At 47.4% G+C, this 11700-nt stretch overlaps 1 non-coding gene across 1 annotated transcript; it reads left to right on the top strand.

Moving 5' to 3' along the window:
- The first annotated feature begins 592 nt into the window (after window positions 1-592).
- Window positions 593-666, top strand: trnat-ugu. The gene has a single exon. It is a non-coding gene; the product is annotated as a tRNA-Thr (tRNA).
- Window positions 667-11700: the final 11034 nt, after the last annotated feature.

The raw sequence follows: 11700 nt of genomic DNA, 5'->3' as shown, positions 1-11700 counted from the left end.
TATGAATATTTATACTGCTCCCTGTGGGCGGAGCTAGCCAGCAGGGTCTTACCGGAAAACCTGTAATACAAGTACTGTCATACATCCCCTAATGCAAGCACACCCATATATATACAGTGGTAGATCACCACGTGCGGTAAGAAATTCACTGCGCTCAGAGAAGAAATTCCTCCTCAGCTCTGTCTGATTCCTCCTCACCTCTGTCACTTAGCACATCATCCACAGAACCTGACAACAAACAATCATTCAGATGGAACAATAGAACCCTGGCTATAATTAACTAATGTTTCTAATTATAAATTTCCACAACATTCTATGCCAGACCACCTGTAGCATGCTTATAACTGAAGTAAATAAAACAGCTTCAACCACAACAGGTAGTAACACTTTCCACAATTACAGTAAACATGTAACACTCTTGCAATTCTTGCACATTCAGTTTCCAGAGAGAAAATACATTTTGGCTTCAAAATAAACAAATATTTTAAAATCTCACACCGGGAGCAGCTGAGATGCATAAACCAAGGTGTTCCCCAAATTCAATTCCCAGCCTGCCCTGGCTAAACTTAACTCCGCCAGGTTGGCAAAGATTGGCGCAGTGGCTTAGATGGTTAAAGCGCCTGTCGTGTAAACAGGAGATCCTGAGTTCAAACCTCAGCGGTGCCTTTGTACCTCGCGGTCAAAAGCAACTAGCTTGAGAAGAAATGCTCCCATTTCATGGTAGCACAGGGGTTAGCACTGTTGCTTCACAGCTCCAGGGTCCCGGGTTCAATTCCCGGCTTGGGTCACTGTCTGTGCGGAGTCTGCACGTTCTCCCCGTGTCTGCGTGGGTTTCCTTCCGGGTGCTCCGGTTTCCTCCCGCAAGCCCCCGAAAGATGTGCTGTTAGGTAATCTGGACATTCTGAATTTTCCCTTTGTGCACGACTAGGGGCTTTTCACAGTAACGTCATTGCAGTGTTAATGTAAGCCTGCTTGTGACACTAATAAAGATTATTATTGTATTGACGGTAAAGTAAAATGAGCCGCGTTTGCAGCCCAGACTGTATCCGACTGGGAATGGTCTTGCAGGTGGCAGGAATCATGGAGTTTCATTCCGGTGCACCCCCATGATTGTAAAATCAGAAATAGGAGAAGGCCATTCGGCCCATCAAGCCTGCTCTACCCTTGAACTGGACCTGACCGTGTCCTTGACTTCACTTTCCTGCCTGCCCCCATCATAAACCTCGACTCGCTTGTCCATCGAAAATCTGTCCCGACTCTGCCGAGAATGCATCCAGTGACCCAGCCTCCACTGCTCTCTGGGGTCGCAAGTTCCAAACACTAGCGACCCTCGGAAAGAAGAAATTCCTCATCTCCGTCTTCGGGTGGCTAACGTCACCCCTGTTTAAAAAGAGAGGCAGAGAGAAAACAGGGAATTATAGACCAGGAAGCTCGACGTCAGGGGTGGGGAAAATTCTAGAATCTATTATCAAAGATTTCATAGCAGAGCACTTAGAAAACAGTGGCAGGATCAGACGGAGCCAGCACGGATTTATAAAGGGGAAATCATGCTTGGAAAATCTACTGGAATTCTTCGAGGATCCAACTCGTAGAGTTGATGAGGGGGAGCCAGTGGACGTGGTTTATCTGGATCTTCAGAAGGCTTTCGACAAAAGTCCCTCATCAGAGATTAACATATAAAATTAAAGCACATGGGATTAGGGATAGTGTATGGAGATGGATAGAAAACTGGTTGGAAGACAGGAAACAAGAGTAGGAATAAACGGGTCTTTTTCCAAATGCAGGCAGTGACTAGTGGGGTACCGAAAGGGTGGTTGCTGGGACCCCCGCCATTCACAATATATATTAATGATTTAGATTGACAAATTAAGTTCTTTACCTGTTAGTCTGGTCTCAATAAAACTCGAGAGGGATCTGTAGGTATGGTATTATTTATTTTTAAACAACTTGCAAGGCTGACCCGCTCTATAGAGATTCAGAACATATACAGTCTCCTGAAGCTCCCAGAGCCAAGTGAGACCGAGGACAAAGCGATCTCTGTACATATCATTCAAATGGCATCAAGTTTCACATACAAGATTCCCATAGGTTATCCTATACACCTCCTGACCTGGCCATATATCCTGATTGGCTCACTTCGCATTCCTCAACCCTGGACCTTTTGTTACCCAGCATTCTTTTCACCATCCTCTGCACGAGGCTCTCCTCCCCCCCTTTCTGGCCATGCTTCGCTCAATTCCTTTGTTCATTGCCTGCTAACTCACTACCATCAGACCGGCTCTATCCTCTACATTATTCTAACTAATTATCCTATTTTATATCACATCCATTTGTTCAATTCCTCAAGGTGAGGGAGCTAAATGCAATACCTCCAGATTTGCAGATGACACAAAGCTGGGTGGATGAGCTGTGAGGAGGATGCAGAGATCCTTCAGTGTGATTTGGACAGGTTGAGTACGCAAATGAATGGCAGATGCAGAATAATTTGGATAAATCAGGTGTTGCCAGGTTTACCTGGTTATAAATATGGCGGTCAATATGGTTGCCTTCCTTAATCCTAATTATGTTTGCTCTAGAGTCGCCAGGTATCTTTCGATACCGCCACAAGGTTCAAACCCGAATACTGATCAAAGAGCCAATACACTAGTTAGTTAGTTCAAAGTCAATGCTATGTATTTACACTCACAGTAATATCTACTCATGCACAAATATCATAAACTAACGCTAATGCCTATACTTAAGTTCGGGTGCCACTCAGTCAGAGGAACAATGGTCGTTGTTTGGATCTGAGGTTGTTGGGTTCGAAGAGCTGTTCAGGAGAACAGCTAAGGTCGTCCATCTGATAGCGAGCGTTGACCTTGGACTTACTGCTTCTGGTGCGGCTGGTGGACGGGTCTCTCTGCTACGAGAGCCGAGTCCAAGAGAGCGATTCTCTCTCGGGGCCTTCTTTTTCTACCCAAAGGGGGCTTCGCACGCTTTTGGGCGGGCCTTGAACTTGGCCCCACTTAATTGGGCCGCATCTTGATCACGGGTATCGATCTTGACCAATAAAGGAGTGGGTGCCCTGATGGCTGGGCGTGTCCTAGGTGGCCATTGGCCTTGCTTTGTTTACGCTTTTGGTTTGGGGAACTGGTGCCGGGGTGTCTGGAGCTAGATCGGTTGCTTGAGTGTCTTTCCTTTGTTCCCGGAGATGGGCCATCAATATGTTAATTGACCGACAGTTTCAGTCTCGTCTGGGAGCTGCCTTCTCTTTTTTTTTATTTTTAATAATTTTTATTGAAATTTTTTGAAAAATGTATAGCAACAGAACAATAATAATAATAAACACCCCCCGGCACCCGTAACAACGCATATAACGAACCCCCCCCCCCCCCCCCCACTTTCCCCCCAAACCCAATAAACAACAAAATAAATTAACAATAATCAAATTAACTTAAACAATATCCCCCTGAAACCCCCCCCCCCCCTCCCCGGAGTTGCCTTCTCAATCCGCATACAGACTCTGTGCCTGCTTGCTTTCTTAACATTGTCCATATTTCCCTACAGTCATTGCGATCATCCATTTTGTATTCTGGAAGTGGCCATTCCAGATGCGAAGCGTGAAGGATCAAATTACTGCACCTTCTCCGTTATCCTCCTAAGTCGGGCACCCATAAGTAAGGACAGGCCCTACACTACTCTGTCCTATGAATTGGAACTTTTACCTAAATTACTTTATGTACATACATCATTATAAAATTCTACGGGGCGCTATGACATTCAGGCATGCATTACAAAATTTAAAAACCTGGAACCTCTAACTGTCCTTAACTAAACTATCCTTACTCAATCAAAATGAATTTACAACATTTTAAACTGTACAATAGCAGTAACACAGGTCTCTCTGGCTTGGCAGTCAAGCACAGAGTTTTACATTTCTTTTATTAGAACGAACAAACACACAAAAAAAACGGATGCACTTTAATTCACTTAAAGGGGTTGGGGGGTTTGTTGAAGTCCGAAAATAGGGGATCTGAATGTGTATATTGGAGTGCGGGAGGCTTTCCTACGCCATTTCCTGAGTCTTAGGGTCTGAACGACACTGCAGAGTATCGCAAGTACTAACAGTGCTTCCACAACGTTATGAACTTGTCACACCAGGTCGGTGTATCGGTTACTATCTCGGGATACACTGTATGGCAGGGTGGGAAACATTCACGGCCTGCTTGGTAGGTGTACGGGGGGTAGCGTCCGCACGCAACTGGAGGGATCCCACTAAGATCCAACTGTAGAGCACGATCATAGTTAATCATAGAATTTACAGTGCAGAAGGCCCATCGAGCCTGCACCGGCTCTTGGAAAGAGCACCCTACCCAAGGTCAACACCTCCACCCTATGAAATGAAATGAAATGAAAATGAAATGAAAATCGCTTATTGTCACGAGTATCCTTCAATGAAGTTACTGTGAAAAGCCCCTAGTCACCACATTCCGGCGCCTGTCCGGGGAGGCTGGTACAGGAATCGAACCGTGCTGCTGGCCTGCTTGGTCTGCTTTATAAGCCAGCGATTTAGCCTTGTGAGCTAAACCAGCCCCTAACCCAGTAACCCCACCCAACACTAAGGGCAATTTTGGACACTAAGGGCAATTTATCACGGCCAATCCACCTAACCTGCACATCTTTGGACTGTGGGAGGAAACCGGAGCACCCGGAGGAAACCCACGCACACACGGGGAGGATGTTCAGACTCTGCACAGACAGTGATCCAAGCCGGAATCGAACCTGGGACCCTGGAGCTGTGAAGCAATTGTGCTATCCACAATGCTACTGTGCTGCCCTCATGGTTGTCTTCATCTTTTCTTCTTTCTTTCTTCCTCTTGGGGCTTCTGTGATTCCGGAGTTCTATGGACACAAGCATAATTTCTGTTATTATCTTGTTTAAGATCTCGTATGTCACTCTGTCTGTCCTTTTATTGCCAATTACCCGTTATAATTGGTCACCATCTGTGACTCCCTCATTTTTGAAAAGAAAACAAATATTTGAGACAAGAGATCCGAGAAAAAACTGACACAGTGCGAGCCATCTCTCAGCCTGTGTGATCTACCATCCCAGTGTTTGAGGGTGTAAATAGCATTTGGAAGCAACCTAAGGGTCGCCATAAACAAACAGAAGAGTTTTGAACTAAAAGTGCCAAAATGGGGTGCGTATGGGCCGCGGCGGGTAAGAATGGTTGGAATCCCCGGGTAGGGCGGTGACCAGTGCCGTATGTGCTCTACCCAAGCATAGCTGACCAGGGGATCCTCAGGCAGGGCGGGGACCAGTGCCGTTACTCCACTGCCTGAGTGACCGGACAAGAACGGGTAAGAGTGTGTCATCGTGGGGGTTGCATTTATGCTATCTCCTGCCTTCGAAGCAGAAGAGCAGTTATGAACGGCTGTCTACAGACAAAATTGTTCCTTTAACTGCCAGTGGGCGTTAAAGGAGTGGTGGCGTGGGGCCATGAAAACATTAAGTGAACAAATAACATTCAACATTGACAGTAACAAACATTTAAAAATAACCAACTAACATAACAAGATCGTGCAGGTTCCATCAGAAAGGACACCGTAAATCTAATCGGTTCCTTTTTACCATCATCTGGACACCTCAGTGCTCTAAAGCGAACAGAGTCGCAAAGGGATTTGTTTTGGAGTCAGGCTGTAAGTCATCATCTTCTCCCGGTTGCCATACTCTTGACTGGAGTAGTCGTGCTAAAGCGGCTTGGGGCTAATTGGGGTCCATCTCATCATTCTGGATGAGCCTGAACGAATTGTCTCGGTGCCAGTATTTTGTATCGAGGTTGGAGGTGCTAGTTGGCAATCCGCAATCGTCGGGCGGTGGATCTGGATCAGGGGCTTCAAAGGGGTCGCTGGAATCATGTTCGGAGTCGCTGGGAGTGGGGCCTGGTGCAGGGGTGTAATCGTAGCGTGGTGTGCTGGGGCTGTCGATTGGGGGAAGGGAGAGGCGGAGTCGTGCCTCTGCGGGCGGAGTCTAAGTCGTGTGTGAGGATGGGCTGGCCAGGTTGGGGGGAGGGTAGGAAAAGGTTGTTAGTGGGCGGGGCGTGCTCATCTGCTGCTGCAAGCGATGTGGTGTGAATGGTTGTTCTGCGAGCCATAAGCCTTAAGCTGGTTTATGTGGAACCACGCAGACTTGCCATTGGGATAGGTGATTTTATATACGGACGGGCTGACTTTATCAGAAATGAAGTACGGTCCTGCAAATTTGGGGGAGAGGAATGAACTGGGGTTGCATCGGGCTAGCTAGCCTGACCTGCTGCCCTACTACAAATTCTGTGGCGTGTACTGTCTTATCAAAGTAAACTTTGCTTTGCTTCTTGCGTGTCCCAAGTCTAACAGCTGCGGCGAGCTGGGCTGCTTTTACATTTTCTATAATCTGCTGAACTGCTTTCTCATGGGTGAGGGGGGTGACTGCGGGGCCGGCCAAATCCAGTCCTAATAAATATTCTGTCCCTTTCATGGGGCGTCCGGTCATGAGGGTGTGGGGGGTGTATCCTGTGGACGAGGATACCGTGTTTTGTATGAACATTAAAGCAAATGGGAGAACTGTATCCCAGGTGCTGTTATGTTGTTGCACCATTTTTCTGAGGGTGGCTTTTAAAGTTCTGTTCATTCTTTCTACTATGCCGCTTGATTAGGGGTGGTATGCAATATGGAATTTTTGTTTTGTGCCAAAAATTGTAAGGACATTTTTCATCACTCGTCCTGTAAAATGGGAGCCTTGATCGGACTCTATGCTGCGGGGAAGTCCCCATCTTGTAAAGATGTGCTGAGTGAGGATTTTAGCTGTCGTTTTGGCTGTGTTTGTTCTGGATGGAAAAGCTTCCACCTGTTTTGTGAAGGTGTCGATGACCACCAACACATACTTGAAACCATTCCTGCAGGGGGGTAGGGGTCCTATATAATCGGTTTCCAAATTCGTCCAGGGGCCATTAATGGGGCGGGTGTGACTAAGCTGACCTTTCCTTGCCTATCTGTCCGGATTGATCTGGGCACAGATCAAGCAATTCTCAATATAATGTGTACATTAGTCTTTAAATCAGGCCACCAGCAGAGAGGTCTGAGGTGGGCTAGGGTTGCCTCTGTGCCTTGATGTCCATGGTTGTCATGGAACGGACAAATAATCTGATTCCTGTCCTGGCTGGGGACTACATAAATTCCGTCTTTTAAAATAACACCGTCGTGTGTTGTCAACGCGTTTTTATACTTATCATAAGGGGCTGGGAAGTTGCCTTTTAAAACATCCCTGAGCTTCTCATCTTCCTTTTGGGCCTGTGCTAGATCCTGAATGTTGGTCTGTGAGACCTGAACCGCGTGTACTGGGGCGCTCTCGGGGGGTTCCCAAAACTGACCGTATCCGGAACCTGCCTTTGCTAGGGCGTCTGCCTTAACATTACCGTGCCGGGGAGACAGTGGCGTAATGGTGTTGTCACTGGACTAGTTAACCAGAGACTGTGAGTAATACTCTGGGGACCCAGGTTCAAATCCCACCACGGCAGATGGTGAAACTGAATTCAATAAAAACCTGGAATTAAAAGTCTAATGATGACCATGGTACCATTGTCATAGAAACCCATCTGGTTCACTCATGTTCTTTAGGGAAGGAAATCTGCTGTCCTTACTTGGTCTGGCCTTCATGTGACTCCAGACCCACACCAATGTGTGGTTGACTTTTAGCTAATGGTAAGATTCTTGGTAGTGTGGATGAGCAGAGAGATCTCAGTGTCCATGTCCATAGATCCCTGAAAGTTGCCACCCAAGTTGAGAGGGTTGTTAAGAAGGCGTACGGTGTGTTACCTTTTATTGGTAGAGGAATTGAGTTTCGGAGCCATGAGGTCATGTTGCAGTTGTACAAAACTCTGGTGCGGCCGCATTTGGAGTATTGCATGCAGTTCTGGTCGCCACATTATAGGAAGGATGTGGAAGCATTGGAAAGTGTGCAGAGGAGATTTACCAGGATGTTGCCTGGCATGGAGGGAAGATCTTATGAGGAAAGGTTGAGGGACTTGAGGCTGTTTTCGTTAGAGAGAAGAAGGTTAAGAGGTGACTTAATTGAGGCATACAAGATGATCAGAGGATTAGATAGGGTGGACAGTGAGAGCCTTTTTCCTCGGATGGTGATGTCCAGCACGAGGGGACATAGCTTTAAATTGAGGGGAGATAGATATAGGACAGATGTCAGAGGTAGGTTCTTTACTCAGAGAGTAGTAAGGGCGTGGAATGCCCTGCCTGCAGCAGTAGTGGACTCGCTAACACTAAACGCATTCAAATGGTCATTGGATAGGCATATGGACGATAAGGGAATAGTGTAGATGGGCTTTAGAGGGGTTTCACAGGTCGGCGCTACATCGAGGGTTGAAGGGCCTGTACTGCGCTGTAATGTTCTATGTTACCGGGGGGGAAGAACGATGATGGCTACGGACTTTAATAATTCCATATTTTCTATCTTTGGCCGTTTTCAGAATATACCTGAGTAATGGGGCTGAGGACAGGGGCTTTCCGTCTGCGGAAACAAATCCTCTAGATTCCCACAGGGGTAGGAATTCTGTTAAACTGTTGCAGACGTATAAACTGTCAGAATATATGTCGGCTGGGGTCGGGATCGAGTCGGGGTGTACAATGTACGCTATGGCTGCCAGTTCTGCTGCCTGCGAGCCTAAATGTCCTGGCAATTTTAACGAAATCTTTTCTAACGCGCATCCCTGCACGTCCTCTGCATGAATACCGCAACCAGTAATCCTTTTTCCGTTCAAAACTGTGGAGGAGCCATCCACATAGATTCTAAGGGGTGCGCCTGTGTCTGTGGGCTGGGGTCTCTGGGCTGGGGCACCTGGTTTTGAGGGAGCTGAGTTTGGTACGAAGGGTCCTGTATTATGTTTTGTGGTTATTATTTCACACTCATATGGGGTACCTGCATAGTGTAAACTATCAGCGATGAAAGTGTGGGTCTTTGTCCTCTTAACTGTTATGTCCCATCCCTGTAAGAGAAGGGTCCAATGGGCTGCGTGGATTTGGCTGACTGTGCCATCCTTAAGTCTCCCATCAAGTAGGAGTTGTGTTGGGGTGCGTTCAGTTAAATGGTGATAGGGTTGAGTCCTGTAATGTAGGCGAAGTATTGTACTGCCCAAAAAACTGTGAGCAGGTGCCTTTCGCAGGCAGAAAATCCTTGTTCGACTGGATCTAATACGCGTGAGGCATATGTCATGGGGCCTAATCGATCATGTCGTTCTTGGAGGAGCACGGCCGAAAGGGTTCGGTCGGTGCTTGCAACTTCAATTGCATACGGGGAGGGTGGATCTGGGACCTGTAATGCGGGGGCTGTGCTGAGGGCTCTTTTTAATGCATCCACGGCATCCGTGTGCAGTGGAAGCCATTCCCAAGGTGCTTGCTTCTTGAGAAGGTCGGATAGGGCGCTGTCTTTGTGGCGAAACCATCGATGTGGTTCCTACAGTAGTCAACCAGTCCTAGAAATGACCGGAGGGCTGTGACGTTATGGGGTAGGGGTAATTTGACGATCGAGATGGTTCTTTTCTGCTCGATCTCACGTTTGCCATATGTGATTACTGTTCCTAAGTAAATCACCTTTTCCTGTAAAATCTGGACCTTCTTCGGGTTCACTTTACAGCCAATTTGTTGTAGGAGTCCTAATAGTTCTTTGAGAAGCAAAATGTGCTCTCCCTTTGTGTCTGTCTGTAAAAGTAAATCATCTACATATTGGACCAGACAATCGGGTCTGGAAGATTTTGCTAAACCATTTGCCAGCTGTCATTGGAAAATGGAGGCGGAGTTGTGGAAGCCTTGTGGAAGGCATGTCCACGTATATTGCTATCCCTGGAATGTGAATGCAAATTTGTATTGGCATGCTTTATCCAATGGAATGGAACAGAAGCCGTTGCTAATGTCCAAAACCGAATTTTATTTTGACTGTAGCCCCTGTTTGAGCATGGTCTCAGGACTCGTGGTTATGGTGGGGGCTGCTAGGATCCACCGGGTTTTCTGACAGGCCAAATTGGTGCATTATTCATGGAGGGTACTGATCGGAGTACGCCTTGATCAAGCAGACTCTGTATCACTTTTGAGATTTCTCCCTCTGCTTCTTGGGGAAAACCGTACTGCTTTTGGGGTCTGGGGTCGAGACCTTTAATTCACCAAGCCAGCGATCTTGCCACAGTCGTGTTTGTGCTGTGCAAATGCTGCTTTGTGTCGCTGCAGGACTTCCCTAACTTGTTTGTCCTGACTAATGGCTCGAGGGTTGAACCAGAAGTCTCCTACTGCGCTAATCCTATTTTCATAGTCTCCAACTGTGAGCGTGGCGGGGGCTCATGTGGTCTGTGCCATTCTCCACACACATTTATTTACCGGATCGAATGATAGATTGTGGGAGCTCATAAAATCAATGCCTAAAATGTGTTTGGCTGTCTGGGGTAGGTCGACCAGAACTACGGGGTGTTTAGTTTTAATGTTCCCTATCTGAATCGCTACAGGGGATGTGATGTGTCCCTGCTGTAAGTGCCCTGTAAAACCGCTGAGAGTAATGGTGTCCGTGGTGGGCCATGTGTCTCGCTGAAACATTGTGGAGGAATTTATCGTGGTACGGGATCCTCCTGTGTCCCAAAGAAATTCCACAGGGTGTCCCCAGACTGTGCCTGCCAGGGTGTCGCAGACCCAAGTTGGGGAGTCCGAACACCGTCAATCGGTGCCATTCATATCTGGAGTATCGGAACGGGCGCTAACACTGTGAATTGGCTTTGCCCTATTCCTATTTAGGGTGCCTGTCTGCTGGTTTCTCTGCTGCTTCTGGGGCGCTTGACATTCTTGTGCGAAGTGTCCTAATTGGCCGCAATTATAACACTCCTGGGATTTGGTCTGCTGTGGGCCGTTCCTTCCCTCATTTACCCATGTGGGGTTCTGGTGCGTCCTAACTGGATGCATGTCTGCCTGATCTTTCTCTGCTTTACCATACGCTGTTTTACCTTGGATGGACTGCTCCCAAGCGCGGGACAATCTTTTCAAAACCCATTTCTCGTTGTGGGCCTCGTCTGAGGGGTCGTAATTTGCGCAAGCTCTCTGTCCTGCCTCTGTCGCATGAGAGACTAGGATGCGGGTGCATTTGGCCATATTATCTGGGGACAAATGGGCGTGTGCTATATCTCCGAACACCGCAGTAAAATGTATCCACAAGCGTCCAGCAAACACTGTGGGGTGCTCCGTCTTCTTTTGCCTACACTTGTTTAGGCCTTCTACAGGGTTTACTTTGTTATAACCGATCACATTTAGGATCGCTGTGTGCATTTCTTTGAGTGTGCCTCCTACGTTTTGTGAGTCAGGAAGAGCTGCCACGATTGAGGGGTCGAGGCTTAAAACTGTGAGCTTCACTTGCTCCTTTTAATCCAGGCTGTACATGGTCGCTTGCTGTTTTACTCTTGCAAAGCAGGACACGATTGCCATCGGCTTGCAAGCTTTCCCTAAGCACTTCTTATGGATCTGTCAGGTTCTCCCACCAAGTATGCCCTATACTTCAGGGACCTGTTTCATCATTCGCGCAGAATTCACTCCAAAGGGGCCATCCTTTCCCTTTGAGGTACTTTCTGATTTCCTCTTCCCTTACGGGACACTGTCCTGCTCTACTGGTCGCTGCAACCTCGAATTCCTGGGGGTTCACAA

This window comes from Scyliorhinus canicula, chromosome 21, assembly GCF_902713615.1.
Source record: "Scyliorhinus canicula chromosome 21, sScyCan1.1, whole genome shotgun sequence".
NCBI classification, from domain to species: Eukaryota; Metazoa; Chordata; class Chondrichthyes; order Carcharhiniformes; family Scyliorhinidae; genus Scyliorhinus; species Scyliorhinus canicula.
Note: the sequence above shows the minus strand (reverse complement) of the source record. Positions and strands in the feature narration are given on the sequence as shown.